The following is a 9881-nucleotide window of genomic DNA, read 5'->3' as shown; positions in this document are numbered from 1 at the left end:
AGGATTGCCTAGCAGCTATAGAAATGGCTTCAGAGCCACAAGAGGGTCTCTGAGACACTCCTTTAGACAACATGTTAGCAGTGGCAGAGATCCGAGTTACCCCGAGTTACCAGTGGCGTATCTGTATGGGTCCATAGCAACTTCAGTCCCTGCCTCCTCAGAAGAAAGAATTTGACTGAGGGGCATAAAGCAGAAAAAGAGACCGAGGCAAGTTTCAGAGCAGGAATGGAAGTGTATCAAACAGGCTTTAGAACAGGAAAGAAAGGAAAGAACCCTTGGAAGAGATCCTAGTGGGTGCCTGAAGGTCAAAGAGAGAAAAGGAGAGCAAAAAAGGGCATTTAACATTGATCTTTGGACTTCATAGGCTCGCATCCCTCCCATGATTCTTCCCGTAGGGCGGGTTTCCTGCATGCTCAGTGCTTTCTGAACCCTTTGGAACTGGACAGCTCAGTGTGCTTAGGGGATTGTACACATCTGAGCCCATCTGAGCCTTCTTCCTTTTTCTCTTGGAGTGTGCCCAGAAGATGCTTTGCCATTTTTGTCTCTGAATGTGCAAGCCCAGGAAGTTTCTTCTCACTGGGGTCTGCATTCAATTAATATTTTGATTTTAACAGGTGTAGATTATCAGGAAATGGCCTCTCCCTGGCTGCCAAATTATCATTTTTAGAGAGGAAGTGTGATAATCATTGAACCATCACCTGACATTTCTAGTGGGTCGGGGGAGAGCCCTCTCCTGCCCCCTGTTGCCTTATCTAACTAACTGTAACAAACCCAGATTTCTATTTTATGATGGCTCTCATAAATGACATTTTAAGGGGAACAGCATAACTGGTTATGCCATAATTTCCCTGCATGAAGCCCTTGAGAGCCCTTTGCCTTGAATCTGGCCAATCTGCTGAATTTAAAGCTTTTACTAGAGCTTGCACACTGACCAAAGGAAAAATTGCCATTATTTATACTGACTCCAGATATGCTTTCAGAGTCTGTCATGCTGCCAGCACAATCTAGGAAGCCTGTAGATTCCTAACCTCTGCTGGCACTCCTATTGCCAATGGACGTGTGATTGCTGCCTGTAATGAACACGCTATTCATCTTCCTACTAAAATTGCTATTGCTCATTTTCTGGCCCACACTAAGGAGACTAATACTATATCTTTAGGGAATGATAGGGAACACAAGGCTGCCAAGGACACAGCCCAAAAGGAACCCCTGTATCCATTTTCCACACAATTTATCAAGTTGCCTTTATCCCTGACTAGTATTATTAATAAGCATATGCTCCAAAGATAGACTTTCCATGGCCCATTTCTTTTAACCTTTTGGCTTGTAGAGGGGGCTCAGTTAAGAAACTAACCAATAATCATTTTTCCCTAAGATTTACAAGATTTCTGACCAAATTGTTTCCCATTGCATTACTTGCAAATCTCACCAAAGCTCTGGAGAAAAGCAATCTTCTTCAGGAAGGCCCACACTTTCCCTTGCAACTGTCCAAGTGGATTTCATAGGTTGACCTCCAGCTTTAGGCTATTCTCAGTTTGATTATTGTCTGTGTTCAGTGAATGGACTAAATACTGTCCCACTTGCTGTTCTGATGCCACAACGTGGTGCAAACATTCATAACAGATTCTTCATTGCTTTGGCATCATTTTATGGATTGTCAGACCAAAGAACTATTTTGTTTTGTTTTTGAGACAGAGCCTAGCTGTGTTGCCCAGGCTGGAGTGTAGCAGTGCCATCTCGGTTCACTGCAATCTCTGCCTCCTAGGTTCAAGTGATTCTACTGCCTCAGCCTCCCAAGTAGAAGGAGTTACAGGTGCCTGCCACCACGCCTGACTAATTTTTGTATTTTTAGTAGAGACGGGGTTTCGCCCTGTTGGCCAGGCTGGTCTTGAACTCCTGGCCTCAGGTGATCTGCCTGTGTTGGCCTCCCAAAGTGCTGGGATTACAGGTGTGAGCCACCATACCCAGCCAGGAACTCATTTTACAGCATAAACTACTTGCCTGCAACCACTCTAGGGTACTCCAAATGTTATAGCCCATACCCTCCCCGATCCCCAGGGCAAGTGAGGCATACAAATCTAAACATTAAATGGAATTTGAGAAAAGTCTGTCTAGACACCAGAATTAAAGGGCCGGAAGCATTACCTCTAGCCCGTGTAGAAATTTAGAATATTCAGAATAAAAGACATGAATTACCCCTTTTGAAATAGTGTTTGGCCTGCATCTCTAAATCTTCCATTCTTGGGTTGAATGAGCACTATGGGGACATATGAACAATTTGATGCTATGACTAGCTATATACAGGCACTAATATATTTGGAGCTCATCATCCACAGGTACAAAGGGCGTGGTCTCCACCAACTGACAAGACTGGCCATGCTTTTTGGCCAGGAGATGATGTGTACATAAAGGTTTTTAGAAGAAGGCAAGCACTGTCACCTCACTGGAAGGTTCATGTGAAGTACTGCTGACTACTTACACTACCATCAAAGTAAAATAAAACAACTCCTTGTTCATGCAAGTCACACCAAGCCAGATCCTGCTTAGCACTCTCAAGAGAATTGGAAAATCTCCCCTACAGGTGACCTTTACGTGAAGATTTTCAGGGTCAATTTCCAGGCCCTAGAAACAGATGGTATTTCTTCAAAGTAGACAGCTTTCCCAAGACCACAGATCAAGAAAGTTTACTTCCACCTATGTTCTCCCCGTTTTAGGACTCTGTATTACCCTACCTTTAAAAACTTTTTTTTTTTTTTAACTATTTTTTTTCTGGTTGACAATTTTTTTTTTTTTTCCCTGTCTGTTGATGGCCTGTTAAAAAGCTGGCCAAGGACTTTCTTGGTCTATCCTACTCTCTCTCTAACTCTCCACTATAAATGTTTTTTTCAAATTGTATTTTGCTCTAATTAACACTTACTATTTTTCCAAGAGGTTGGACACAGACCTGGCACCATTTTACGTTAGTCTTTCAAACCCTCACTGTGATAATCAATCAATCTGATTACTGGTTAAGCAACATCTAGGTTATTCAAAAGAATGTGAACTTATTTTTGTTTTTGCCATTGCAAGTGTCTAGTAGATAAAGTCCAGAAAATAGACGTACGACAAGAGGAAACAGTGTCGTGCTATTGTCCTTTAGGTAAATCAATTAGACACAGAGAAATCTTTATGAGAGCTCAAGGACTGTTTCTACTCTGATAAAGTCATTAAAATATTTTTCCTTCTCCATTAAAGCAGAAATGATGCTGGACTTTTTCTTAGGTAACATACCAATGAGGTATTGCAATCAAACCCTGTGCTTTGATTCTATCATTGACATTCACAAATGTCACAAATCTCACAAAGGTCAAAAACAGTCCTGATCTGACTCTCCTGATATAAACATTTGCCAAATCACCAGATCTTACAAAGGGCTCTCAAGTTAGAAGAAGCTTCCTTCTTTCCTTTATGAGGCCAGCAGATGCCAAAGGTCACATGTGGATAGATCAGAATCTGGACTAACTTGGCCAGGTGACAAAATTAAGTCCTATAACTGCCAAAACAAAACTAAAGGCCTTCTCTATCAGATTTAGCAACCCGTTCTGTTCCTATGGACTGACAGAGACGCGTGGAGGATAAAGATGCACAGATGTCGCTATGACAGAAGACAAGGCACAGCAACAAACCCCAACGTGGGAATCACAAGTCCCACTCTGACCTTGTTTGTAAACAATCCTGGTCTTTTTATCTTTGGTGACAAGGTGTATCAAAGAGCCCCACCTAGATGATCGGAGCAATGTGGATGCAGATACCGCATACCTCTGTCACCAGGTACTCTAAATACTAGAAGAGTCACTGCACTCCAGCCTGGGTAACACAGCGAGATCCCTGTTTCTTAAAGAAGAAAAAAACAAAAAGGTAAGAAAAAGAAAAGATGTAGAACATCTCCTTCCCCACAGGGATCCCTCATGCTGCCGTTTTTGGCCAAACTCATTTCTTTCTTGTTCCTCCTCTCCTTAACTAATCTGTCTTTTATTTCTAAAACTTTGTCAAGAGTATTATTTAAATTGAATCACACATGTATAACATTTCAGCACTAGGTTTTTGTTTTTTTTTTTTGAGACGGAGTCTCGCTCTGTCACCCAGGCTGGAGTGCGGTGGCGCCATCTCAGCTCGCTGCAACCTCCACCTCCTCCCAGGTTCAAGCAATTCTCCTGCCTCAGCCTCCTGAGTAGTTGGGATTACAGGCGCATGCCACCATGCCCAGCTAATTTTTTTTTTTTTTTTTTTTTTTTGTATTTTTAGTAGAGACGGGGTTTCACAGTCTTAGCCAGGATGGTCTCGATCTCCTGACCTCGTGATCCACCTGCTTTGGCCTCCCAAGGTGCTGGGGTTACAGGCGTGAGCCACTGTGGCCAGCCTAAGATTAGATTTTTAAACTCCATATAACTCTCTGGAAATTTGTCCAAGTTGTATATATCAGGAGTTCATTCCTCTGTTATTGAGTACTCTTCTATGGGATGGATGTGCCACAGTGTTTAACCAGATACCAGTCAAAGGATGTTTGCATTGTTTCTAGATTGGAGCTATTACAAATAAAGTTGCTATGAGCATTTGTGCACAGGTTTTTGTGTGAATGTAAGTTTTCATTTCTCTGAAATAAATAAGTACCCAGGAGCACGGTTGCTAGTTATCCGCCTTTTTTATTTTAGTCATTCTAATAGGTGTGTGGGATATCTCTGTGTGTTAATTTTCATTTCCCTGCTGGCAAACAAAGTTCAATATTTTTAAATGTGGCTCTTGGCTATTTGTGTACATATATATTTTTTTCACCATTCAGATCCTTCATCTACTTTGTAATGGAATTTTTGTCTTTTTATTATTGAGTTGTAAGAGTTCTTTCTGTATTCTAGATACAAGTCCCTCATCAGATATATGCTTTTCTCCATTTTATGGGTTATCATTTCACTTCTCTTGATGGTCTCCCTGAAGCAAAAAAGTTTTTAATTTTGATGAAGTATATTTTTTCTTCCCTGCCATCTGTGTTTTAAGGCAAGGTCCAGTTTATTTTTTCTTCTGTTGCTGATACTTTTGGCATCACACCTAAGAAACCTCTGCCTAATCCAAGATCATGGACATTTACTCCTGTGTTTTCTCCTAAGACTTTAGTCGTTTTAACTCTTATGTTTTATGTCTGTTAAACATTTTGAGTTAGTTTTTATATGTGGTGTGAAGTAGGGGTTCACCTTCATTCTTTTGCTTGTGGATATCCAGTTGTTCCAGCACCATTTGCCGAAAAGACAATCCTTTTTTTGTTTGTTTGTTTGAGATGGAGTCTCGCTCTGTCGCCCAGGCTGGAGTGCAGTGGCGCGATCTCCGCTCACTGCAAGCTCCGTCTCCCGGGTTCACGCCATTCTCCTGCTTCAGCCTCCCGAGTAGCTGGGACTACAGGCGCCTGCCACCACCCCTGGCTAATTTTTTGTAGTTTTAGTAGAGACGGGGTTTCACCGTGTTAGCCAGGATGGTCTCCATCTCCTGACCTCGTGATGCGCCTGCCTCCCAAAGTGCTGAGATTACAGGCGTGAGTCACCGCGCCCAGCCTACCACTATTCTTTCTCCATTGGATTGTTCTTGCATCTCATATAGTCTGGCTGTGTCCGCACCCAAATCACATCTTGAATTGTAGCTCCCATAATCCCCCAGTGTTGTGGGAGGGACCTGTGGGAGATCATTGAATCATGGGTGGTTTCTCCCATACTAGTCTCGTGGTAGTGATTAAGTCTCGTGAAAGTTGATGGTTTTATAAAGTGAAACCCCTCTCCCTTGGCTCTCATGCTCTCTCTTGCCTGCCACCAATGTACGATGTGCTTTTCACCTTCCGCCATGATTGTGAGGCCTCCCCAGCCACGTGGAACTGTGAGTCAATTAAACCTCTTTTTCTTTATAATTTACCCAGTCTTGGGTATGTCTTTATCAGCAGTGAGAAAACAGATTAATACAGCATCCTTGTCAAAAATCAATTGACTGTGAATGTGGCGAGTTGCTTCTGGACCCTTAATTATATTCTGTGGCCGTGCTGTCTACACTTTTGCTAATACCACTTTTACTGTATTGATTACTGTAGCTTTGTACTAAGTTTTGAAAGCAGGAAATGTGAGCTCTCTACTTTTGTCCTTCTTTTTCAAGATCAAAATCATTTGGGCTATTCTGGGTCCTTTGCATTTCCACTTGAATTTTAGGGTCAGCTTGTCAATTTCTCCAAAATTGCCATTTCCCATTGGGGTTCGTTAGTGATTGCATTCCTCTGTAGATAAATTTGAGAAATATAGCCTTCTTAATATTAGGTCTTCCAATCCATAAACATGGATTCCTTTCTATCTATTTAGGAGTTTTTAAATTTCTTTCAACAGAGTTTTGTAGTTTTCAGTGTACAAATCCTGTACTTTTTAATTGAATTTATTCCCATGTTTTTCTTTTTGATGCTATTTACATAAAATTGCTTTCTTAATTATGCTTTTGGATTGTTTACTACTAATGTTTAGCCAGCAATCATTTTTAATAGACCTTTGATGAAAGTCATTTGCTTTTTTTTTTTTCCTGACAGGGTCTCACTGTCACCCAGGCTGGAGCGTAGTGGTGTGGTCACAGCTTACTGCAGCCTTGACTTCCTGGGTTCAAGCAGTCCTCCCACCTCAGCTTCCGGAATAGATGGGAATATAGGCACGTGCCATGATGCTTGGCTAATTTTTAAATTTTTTTATAAAGATGGGGGTCTCACTATATTGCCCAAGCTGGTCTCAAACTCCTGAGCTCAGGCAATCCTCCTGCCTCGGCCTCTCAAAGTTCTGGGATTACAGGCTTGAACCACTACACCTTGCCAACACTTGGTGCAATTGCAAATTGAATTAAGGAAATATCTTCCAACATTCTAAACTGCCTTTATAAGTTTAACATACTAATTTTCCCTTTTAGTTATGTCAGTCATCTTACAATAAATTGGTTTTCAGTCTCTTAAATGAACTGTTGTATCGAGTAAGTTAAATTTGAAATATGATGAACTTTATATTCTCTTAAATGTTCCAACAGTTTGTTAACTTAGATTTCAACCTAAAACCACAAGTCTAAAGTAACTATACAATTACACACCAGAGTCTAGGTCCCAAATCTCTAACATATTATCTGCAGAAAATTCCAAATGTGCAGACTTCTTAACACTGAGACACTAACACCTAAACTTTCCTGAACTCCTGCAAATACTTTTGAGACTGGCATGTGTGTGCCTACTAGGAAGGGCAGTTGCTATCCCAGTTGCCTGCAGAACTTGTTGGCAATTTCACTCACCTAAGGAATAATCTAAAAGTCTTAATCAGTAATTGTAGCTAGTTCAAGCAAATGGACTTACACAAAAAAGTATGTACATAAATGCAAGCCCAAGTTTCTCATTAAGTTTTTTAAAAAGTCTTTATTTTGATGTTTTGTATCAATTCCACCTTTAACGCCTCCCAATACCTTTAAAATTATTTTTATTGTAATTAAATGTATACAGAAAGGTAATGTAATGATTTTTTTCACTAAGTCCCTACTTTATTCCATTGTGCAAAAAAAAAAAAATTGTATTATTTTCTATGCATTCCATGATGTGTAAAAAGATTGGGAAGTAAAATATAAGAAGGTTCTACTGTGCCAGGATCTTGATCCACATTTCCTTATTTAATTCTCACAACAGAAGGCAAAAAGGTGAGTGAATTGCCCAGGACAAGTCTCTGACTCCTAATCAGCTGGCTCTCAAGAGGCACTTGCCAAAGGAAGAAATGGCCTGTGCCTACCATTCACACTGAGGTATGAATTTATTTCTACAGTGTTATTTCCACTCTGCGTCTGAAATGAAAGACAAGTGTTTCATGTAAGCTGCACCAGTAAGAGATGGCTACGAGGCTGACTGGTTTTTGCCATGCAAGTGGTTCGACCAGGGGTTGCAGAATCCTCTGGCCTCATTCAGAGCTGAAAACACAGACGCCGTGGGCCCAGGAGTCCACCTGCCTTGGTTGTTGTGACTGCACTTGGGCAGGAGGGGAGTCAAGAAATAAAAGCAGAAGAAGCCTGGCACATAGTAGAACCTTCTTATATTTTATTTACTTCCCAACCTTTTACATGTCATGGCATGCATAGAATACAATACATTTTTTTTTTTTTTTTTTTTTGCTGAGAGTGTTTCCCCAAGGTGGAGGCTGTTTGGGGGAGCCTTGCTGATGTTACCGTCTTCCCGAACGCATGGGAAATATTACCCATTTATCACATAAGCTGTCTGAGGACGCAGTAGCCTGTGAGGTCAGGGGAAGAGCCCTGGCTCCTCTGAAACTTCCCCTTGGTAAGCTTCCACAGGCCATGGCGCTTCGGCAGGTCAGACCTAAGCCAGAATGCAGCCTCCTCAGTCACCCAGTCTGTGAGCTGTGGGCTGGCAGCCTGACCTCTGTGAGCCCATGTGGGTGAGGAACCCTGCCCAGGGCCGTGGTGGGGTGGAAGGACCAGATGTCACGTGCCTGGCACATCCTGAGTCCCACCTCACGTCCTTTCCCTCACCCTCCGTGTTCCCTCAGCTGAGCTGGGCCCAAACCTTCACCCCAGGGAAACGGGACCCAGTGACCACCTGGCCTGTGCTACCGCAGGCACCTTTGAAATGAGCCCATGGGAAGCAGTAAGAAAGCAGCAGGCTATGCTCGGGGAAGCGCCCGTCCTGTCCACCATCCCTCCACCTTTCGCCATCACTCCTTACCTGACCCACCCCAACACAGGTGGCCAGAGGCAGGAGGGCTCCCCAACAGCTCCTACAGGTGTTCCCTGTGGCTTCCAGCCAATTCTCACACAGCGACAGCTGTTCTTCTGGCCTTTGCTTGGAGTCTGAGCCCGAGCACACGTATCCATACGTGCGAGTTCAGGCTGAGCTCCCACGGTAGGCAGCACCCTGTATGTGTGTGCCTGCGCATGTGTGCATGCATATGTGTGAACTAGGCAGGCTGTAGTTTCCAAAACTAAATTTGGCTTTTTTTGATTTGTAAGTTATTTACATCAAAGAATTTTAAAGAAGCATAAAATGAAATTAATTAAGTTAGAGTTTTAGTGGATCAGATGTCAGAACTAAATCTTCCAGCTTTGGCTGAAAGCAAACATGACCACTGACGTATCCACATGTGCGAGTTCAGATGTTATGACCCAGTGCCGCTGAGCTGGAGCCTGCTTAGAGTTTGCAAGTCATCAAGGAGAATCCTTGGATCCTTCAGAGATACCACCCCTGGGCCTACTGGGTTCTGAGATGGCAGCCCTAGGGCCAACTTCATCCAGAAGTCATCACTCCCTGGGGGACTGTGAGGGTGTCATCGAATATCTGCCACATCTGCTGACAAGTAGACATCCCAGTGGCTATGGAGAAAATGTCTGTACAAGAGCTTTGATCCTCCGACGCTCCATGAGAACACTGCTATTATAATAGTTACTGAGCCTAGTAAAAAGTATAATGATCCCCATTTATATCATGATGTGGACCCAAAATGGCAATGTTTAGTTCTTAGTGAATTCAAAGTACACAGATTCTTGAGAAGGACACAGCTGCCAAAGAGACTCAGGTCACCTCCCTGCGGTGGCCACCCTCCCCGGTGGCCAGTGCAGGCACAAGGATCTGCCACTCCCTGTTTAAACCTCCACGCCCACGCAGAGCTCCCCATTCCCTGTGGGAAGTCACAGGAACACCCAATCCCTGTGAGCCGGACCTTGGCCCAGGCCCTGTCACCGGTCACCAGCCACCTGGCTGCCTCTGTGCCGGTGCCTTTCCTCATGCTATTCCCAGCGGACTCTCCCCACAGACTGCCCTTCATCCTCCAGAGCTCCAGCAGGGTGATCCTAGACCA

This window comes from Chlorocebus sabaeus, chromosome 14 (assembly GCF_047675955.1).
Source record: "Chlorocebus sabaeus isolate Y175 chromosome 14, mChlSab1.0.hap1, whole genome shotgun sequence".
NCBI lineage: Eukaryota > Metazoa > Chordata > Mammalia > Primates > Cercopithecidae > Chlorocebus > Chlorocebus sabaeus.
This window is presented reverse-complemented; position numbering follows the sequence as displayed.